Here is an 8636-nt window from a genome sequence, read left to right on the forward strand (position 1 = left end):
CCTATAATTAACCACATTACATCCGACCAGACGCTGTCCGCATCCATAACGTTGCGGCAAGGTGGCGCGGGAACATCAGGATGACGCTGACACCCGTCCTTCGGGCTTCCGTCCTTTTTTTTTTCTGCCTTACTAAGCCTTCTCTCCGAAGAAAACAGTGGCAACTATGCCGTTGCGTAGCTTACCACTACAGCACAATTTGCGTTTCCCTTTAAGCTTTAAATTAGGGTGACATAGGCTTAGGTCGCTTGATATGACTGACAAATTTCCAAACAGATCTCCGTTCCGCAGTTGGTACAAGTTGGGCTAATGAAAAAAGTGAAGAAGCTAGATTAGTACAATGCGCGTACGGAGCACCATCGGGCCATTCTACCAGTGATCAGAGGCACTGGAAGCCAGAACAGACGCAAAAGTGGTTTCCTGATGACGTATGAGCTGTTTAAAGCTGTCACCGCATAAATCTCCGTGCTGCCAATGCCACCTTTAGTTCTTAATAAATTCATGCTTTCTTCGTTGGTTACCGCTTCAACATTGCTTAATCTTCCATTTTATTCCACTGTCCTCTATTTAAGAGCGTGAAGTTTATGGCACATTTGGTCTTCATGTGTAATTATTCCTGCAGTTAGAAAAAAATAATTAATTTTTCACTTGCTATGTTTGCCTTGAATGCTTGTACGCGCCATGCGACCTGTCCGCTCCAGTCACAGATTATGATGGGCTGTAGATAATGCGCCAAAGCTATAAAATTTTATTCCGAGGCAAGGCAGACTGTATTCAAAGTAGGTCAATGATTTTCCCCTTATTTTCTACTAAGTCTTGATAATTTTGGAGCGCTTAACTATCATTGTGTAGCAACCTCAATTGGGTGTTGCGGCTTTTCAGAAAAAGACTTGCTCCAACCGCATGCACAAGTAAACTATTAGCCGCAAGTGTTGCGAGGCAGAAACGACTACTTTTTTTTTTCACCATCGCTGATGGAACGCTCCACGTCGAACGACCCATCAAACATGGTAGCGTATCCACCAGAGTGGCAGTGTGTTGCAGTACCCTGTAGGTTAAGATAAAATAAAGCCAACTCAGGGGGTTCAACTTTCCGAAAGCTCAATACGAGTGTTTCTTTTTTCCTGGCCATAACTGATCTTTTGAAAACAACTCGCCCACGTAGGTGAGTTAACCGTGACTCAACAGCTTCCTACAGGTGAATTTCACGCCTGACGTGAGCATAGAACTCCTTCTTGTTCAGTAAATAAGATTAGCTATGTAGCAGGAATGGTGCGTCCTGCTCTAAAGCTGCTCGACAGGAAGTTTTAGCTCGAGGTCAACTCCGATATTCCAACTCAAATGCAAGCAAAGCAAAAATGCTTTCATGTTCAGGGAAACCGATGAACGGAGTATAATGAAATTTCCTGAATTTGAGACAGAAAGCGAAGGTCTAGGAACTGTAACAAGCAATATCTTGATTATGGATTTAGACACAGATTCCGAGCTAAAGCTTCCTTTAAAGGGGCCCTGAACCAGTTTTTATCGAAGTGGAGAAAAGCACTTGAAGTGGAAATAGGTTATTTCAGAAATACTTTGTCACAAAAAGTACTTCAATGCGTTCAGCAGAAGCGGAGTTATTGGCAATCAAACACGGCCTCCGCTGTGCTGCCGTTCCTTCTTCGATGCCTTTCACTGGTTGCTTACTGGCTACGGTGTGGGCTGCTAAGCACGAGGTCGCGGGATCGAATCCGGGCCTCGGCGGCCGCGTTTCCGTGGAGGCGAAATGCGAAAACAACCGTGTACTTAGATTTAGGTGCACGTTAAGGAACTGCAGGTGGTCCAAATTTCCGGAGTCCCCCACTATGGCGTGCCTCATAATCAGATCGCGGTTTCGGCATGTAAAACCTCATAATTAAATTTTCTTTGCCTTGCGCTACGAAGGCTACGGCGAAGCGGGGAGTGCCCACAACGATCCGCCTTCTAAACGTCACCGTGGCGCGCAGTTACAATTTCATTTTGGATGTTACCGTAGACGCCACGACTAACGCCGTTGGTGCCTACGATGCGCCAAACTTAAGCCGAGCACGGTTGCCCTCGGCGAGCCGCAGTGCGCTTAGCCAGTGGACTCGTGGCGCCACCCCGCGGCGGCCGCGGTATCTACGCCGTGTAGCCGACCGCAGCCTGGAATCAGGTAGTGGCCAGTAGCAGCGGTCTAAGGGAATGACGAAATAACGTGTCCAAGGACGAAATAAAGCGCCCAGAAGAGAGTGAGGGCAGCGCCTTGTGTTGAAGAGAGAGCGTTTGAGAGGAAGGCGATTTCGCGATCTAAAGGGGCTTTATCGCGATCCACTTGCGAGCTCCACGCAGCGCGTGCGACAGCAAAACGTGGCTGAGATTATGTTCACGGCAGCGTATGCTACCCGCGGAGTCCGAGGCGTGGTTAAGGTTCGTTTTAAAGAATACGGGGTGATAGTTTTTAAGTATCCCCGAATCTTTAAAAAGCGCCTGTTGCAGATAACGTAACTCTCCTCGAGCTCGATCATTCAGAAAGGTGGACATTAATTGAACGAAAAATCGAAACGCGCATTCAAATAATAAAAAAAATATTCACAAATTTACTTCGTCATTAATTACTTCTGGCACGTATTGTGGTTTACGAATTGTAGCCAAGGCGTATACACTTCGAATGAATTTTCACAATGACACCAGTTAGGAGACATCGACCATCAAACGCGCCGTAAATATGCACTGTTCCACTTAACTCTTTTGACAGAGCGCTCTTCTTTGCATTCAAGCACAAAAGTACCTCAAACAGCCATGTATTTTTTCCCACGCTTAGGGAAATAATAATTCTAAACTCGTGTCATCCTGGAGATTCATTTAATATCGATACCTCTTGCAAACACACCGGTTATAATTCGTAAATTGCAATAGGTGCCGTATTCAATTAAAAAGGTCATTAACGATTTTTTTGTTAATTAATTGAAGAAATGTTTCGATTTCTCGTGCCCCTTTTCGAATGTTCCAGCTCAAGCGCACGAATTACGCTACCTGCCACAGGCGATATTTAAGAATTCTGGAAAACATAAGTATGATCGCCCCGTATACTTTAGCAAGGCATTCTATATAGTAAAACGAGGTTGAGTTTCGGACGCACTTACAAGTGGTGCATGTGGGAAGAAAATCTGAAGTCAGACGGTACGTTACCGTTAGCCTTGAAATGAAATATACAATCGGTGCCTTTCAGGCTGTAAGTCATCGTGATTAGGATTGCGTATGGAGAAACCGTACGTCGCAGGTTCCTGCTACGCTCACTCGGTCAACGCAAAGCCATTCACGATACGGCAGATGAAGTGTGTTATGGGAAATTTGCAAACACGGAATATGGTTGGTCATCGCAAAAGAAAGGGTAGTTGGCGATTTCGATGGCATAGGCCTTCCTGCCTCATATATATATAGAAGGCATTGTAAATGATTATACCCTCAGTTCTCAGGTCACCCTTTTTACCAAAGTAACAGTTGCACTGGGTTGTCACGCAGCTAACCTGCTAAATGAACGCGTAAGGAGTACAGAAGGCTAGCCACACTTACGATGGAGATGCCGTATTTGAATTTCCTGCGCGGTGGATCAGCGGGGTAGTTCAGCATGGTCATAGGCAGAATGCGGCAGTCCTTGCGTTTCCTGTCGGCGTAGGGCACGTGGGTGAGGGCCACATAGAACGATGGCTCGGTGATGCCACTGCACTTTCATAACGAGTCGTTAGAGAGTTTTAGCGCGTCCGGTATTCCCGTATACGTAATGGCTTTTGCGCAATAACGGGCTACCGGACGCTGGTAACGACATCTTGTGTCGCTTCGTTTAACCACGATGCCCCAGACAGATTTCCGTGTTTCTCTTTTTAGTGTATTTATCAAAAAGAACACCTAACACGGCAATGCACTCACAATTGCGCAACTGACTAAACTTTGAATACAGTTGGGTACAATGATAAGAGCTATGTGCATATCTGGATGAGCTCTGGGCCACCAACCAGGTCACTCACGCTGACGCCTACGGTAACCAGGCAATCCGCAAACGGTAAAACTTTTGGGGACAAACTGAAACTGTTCCATTAGGGGCACTTGCGCTTGTCGTACGGGCAAATGTATTCCGTTTAAAATAGTGCCATTTGCGGTGGTTCAGAGGCTACGATATGATGCTGCTGAACAAAAACAGTGCCTGACTTAGGACCCGGCAACAGGAAGCGTAATTGTGGAGGCGGAGATCCTAGGGGTCCTTTGAAGAACGCCTTCAGTGTCACTGAGAAATTCCGTGTGCGCTGTGTTATGCATCTTATGTATTGCATGTAATACACACACACACACACACACGCATATATATATATATATATATATAAAATCTGTTGTAATGACATATCTGTTGCAATGAAGAGAAAGAGACGCACTTGGACAAGGGTGTTCGGACTGCGGGCGCGAGCAGAGAATAGGCAGTAGTCAACAGGCGTTCTGATCACTCTTGTTTCTTTACAAAGGCACAGTCGATGAAAACACAGACTAAGGCGGTCCACCTCTAAGGACTGTCCCCGTGGGAGCACGTTGCCTTCCGTGCCTTCTGGGGCCAGGGATGACCGCCCACGCTTTCCTTGCCATGCATATATTCCCCAGGACATTATCGAATACTGCGCCGCGAAGTTCACGCTCCCACAGCCATGCACCCGACTGCAGTGAGTACCGCGGCCGTAACCGCCCCTGGCTCATCAGAAGCCGTTCACGCTCCCTTGAGGTTGGGTCTGTTTGGCGTGAGTACTGCAGCCGATGTCGCATTATCCGCGGACGCCGCCTGTGGCTGCTCTAGAGACTCGCCTGGTAGTCTCACGGTCCGCATGCGAACCATCTCGGTGCTCTCGCTGGACGACGTCGCCTCCGACAACCTCCGGGTTCTCGCCTATAGCCTTACCATGGCCAGCTGTTCGGCAAGTGCCAGAGCTCTGCGGGCTTCAAGATGACGCCGTCCTTTAGGCGGAAACAACCAACGTGCTCGGCGCTCGTCATGCTTGGCCGGACCACGCAAGTTCGTCGGTTGCAGTAAATCACCTTCGCGGTGCCGCAAAATGATGGTACAAGTACGAAGGCATCAGGGACCGGTCTTTGCCTGGTTGGAGTGAAGCTTTGGAAGCTGCCTTCGGCCGGCTCTGGTGCGTCTGCAGCGATTATGACCAGCACTGCTCCGCGGGCTGGTCTCGCGAGGGACACCGCGTCGACGCGGCAGTCGTGCCCGGCAGCGCCTGGACGGAGAGATGCGTAGGCTGCCCCACCGCAGGCCACCAGTGGCTGCGCCGTCGACTTCGCCTTAGAAGGTGGAATGCGTACGGCGACCACGACTCCTATTTTTACATGGCCGTCTACGCCAGCTGAGCTTCTGCTCGGGAGCAGCACCATCTCGCCGCTGGAGCTGCACCCGACAAGGTTTTGGCAGGCGGGCTCGCGGCCCGCGTTGCTGTTCACCACTGTTGCGCGCCATTTTTTCTGCCGCGCGTCTCGGACTCTGTTTTGGCATCCTGCACCACAGCGTCACTGCCACAGCCCCAGATCACGCCCCATCCGCTGCAGTCGGCGACGCAGCTTCCAAGCTCCACACAACCACATCGTGACCCCACAGCAGTCAATGGCCGTATGAATGCGGAGACATTGACTGCCATCGAGAGACCGCAAGAGACTATCGACGCGCAAGGCGCACAGGAGACCATCGCAAGAGACGCACAAATGACCAGATGTTGTCGGATGTAGCGGCGCGAAATCAGAGACCTATTGCTAACACGGCGGCAGCTTCTGCACAAACCGACAGCTTTGGTTTCGAGCGTTTCACGCGGAACAGTGAGGATTGCGTAAATGCCACGATAGCGGAGGTTAACCCTGATATGCGGCGTACCGCGTGAGCACACAGCAGCGCCGTGTTCGCACCTTGTTAGTTCCTGCCGGGAAGCAAACGTCTAGCGACAGCAGAGCACCGAGTATTAACGGCAAGTCGTCATTCCAGTCTTGAAGTAACCACACGTGCCACGACGGGAATATGGCGTGAACGATTCTGCGCGTTTACATGCGATGTGTGCATTGACCAAAGATTTGCGAGAGCCAGTGCAGGGATTATCCTGTGCTCAGAATCGTCGACGATGCGGGCGGCCATTCCCTTCGTAACGGGCGTTCACGGTGTGTTCCCGGATCCGGCCAGTATCACAATGCCGTTGCGTGCAGTGGTCTAATCAAATTTCCAGAAGCAGGAAACAACCACATGGCCGTGCGAACTGCCTGCAGTACTCGCGGGCACAACTGACGCACCTGCGGCGCCACGCTGGCCTTGCAGCTGCACGAACCGCGGTCCGGCGCCCGGCAGGCGACCTCCCGGCTCGCGCAGCCGACGCCTGGGGCGCGGCGCGGAGAGCCACCTCCGAGCCCGGGCTACGATCCCGCCTCGCAAGCCCGAGCAGTGCCGCTGACAAGGCACATTCGAGTCGGCACCAAGTGTCTGCCAGCTGAGGGCTACAGCACCGCCAGCCCGACGCTCAGGCCGGCGAGTTAAACGCTTCCTTGGTCGCCAACCTTGGCGAGAACTCTCAACTACGGCGTCGTTAAACAAATCTGTAACTTTGGGACGTTAAATTGTGAATATTAAATTTCATTTTCGTGTAAATATCAGCGCTAAATTAGGCGAGTAGATAGAATTGAAGCGGAACTCCATATTAAATTTTAGAAAAAGGATAAAGCAACAAAAATTGTCATTGCAAATTTCGCACCTGAACAGGTCAGGGTGGACGGGTCGTCATTTTCCCATTTCGAGTCTTTCTTGGAGACAGGCACGTACCCAAGGGGGGGCCCGGGGGGGCCCGGGCCCCCCCCGAAATCAAGTGGCATACCCCCCCCCTCCCCACCCACGCCACCACTCCTCACACATTCCTAAAGCGCCGCCAGATCAATGTTGAGACTTGGCAGCTTTTCATCGGTCAGCATTATGCTGCCTTTTTCACTCCTTTTAGATGGCGGTAGTTATCGGCATCTCTTGCAATGTGAAGGACAGTTTTCTCATAGATTCCGCACCCGCGCGATTAACTCGAGATGCGTTCAGTTGTCACCATCTATTCAACCGTCACGCGCATAGCTGTTGCTTTTGTTAGTTCAACCTTCTTTGTTTAGGCTGATCCTCGGACCAGGAGAGGGATGCGGCGGTTACTCAGCTGGTCTGTACTCTCATGGAACGAGTTGCGGCGGGAGAGAACGCCAATTGCGCTTAACTTATCCCTTTGCTTCATTATTTCCTTGAGTTACGACTCGCCGCGACGCTGGCAGATGCCCGGAACCATATACACGTGATATGGGTTAGATAAGGTGGCAAATAAAATAATGTGAAAGAGCGTCCATCATGAAACCCTGCAATAACCCTTAAGCCCATAAGCAAGATCAATGTCGCCCGTTACCTCGTCTGTTTTTCCCTAACTGTATAGCACTTTTCGTGCAAAATTGGCAACTGGAAACAAAAATCGCAAGGAGTTGAGAAATTAAGCGATCTACTAAGGGAGAGAGCCAAGGCAACAACCGAACTGCAAGCAAAAGCGAATAATAAAAATGTTAACCGTTGTTTATGAGAATATTTATGGAGCAACATCTTTTTATTTAAAAAGGAAGTAGAGAAAACGCCGCCGGAAGTGGAGAACAATTACTTGTTTTGAATGACGCTTCTACAGTTATCGGTCGAACCGCCACACGTAGCCACTTCTCTGCTGTGCTTATGTGGGTACTGCGCTCACCGCGAAAGTTGAGCGCAGTACGTCTAGAATTGCAGAGTCCTGCGCTCTACGCGGTTATATGGGACTGGCGGCCGCACAGCGTTACGCAACTCGCGGAACTGTCAAAACTGATCAACAAGGCGAAAATAACTGATATTCGAACCTATAACATGAGAAAGGCTGAAGAAGCCGTAAAAACTGAACGCAGTCTGAAATCAGTAAAACAGAAACCTGGCATAGGACAAACCATGATGTATGTATGCACTAAAAGATAAGAAGGATAATATTATCAGCAATCTCGAAGATATAGTAAAAGCAGCGTAAAAATTCTAAGCTGACCTGTATACAGTACCCAGAGGAGTCACGATACCTCACTTAGAAACAGTAATGAACAGGATACAGAAACTCTCCTATAATTAGCGATGAGGTCAGAAGGGCCCTGCAAGACATGAAACGATGAAGAGCGGGAGTAGAAGGTGGAATAACAGTCGATTTAATCAAAGATGGAGGAGACATAATGCTTGGAAAACTGGCGGCGCTTTACACGAAGTGTCCATCGACTGCAAGGGTCCCAGAAAACTGGAATGCAGACATTATACTAATCCACAAAAAAGGAGACGTTAAAGAATTGAAAAATTATGGGACCATTAGCTTACTCCCTGTATTATATAAAATATTTACCAAAATAATCTCCAAACACTGGACTTTAGTCAACCAAGGGAACAGGCTGGCTTTAGGAAGGGATACTCTACAATGGATCGCATCCATGTCATCAATCAGGTTATCGCGAAATCTGCAGAGTACAATAAGCCTCTCTGTGTGGCTTATATAGATTACGAAAAGGCATTTGATTCAGTAGAGATACCAGCAATCGTA

Source organism: Dermacentor andersoni, chromosome 8, assembly GCF_023375885.2.
Source record: "Dermacentor andersoni chromosome 8, qqDerAnde1_hic_scaffold, whole genome shotgun sequence".
NCBI classification, from domain to species: Eukaryota; Metazoa; Arthropoda; class Arachnida; order Ixodida; family Ixodidae; genus Dermacentor; species Dermacentor andersoni.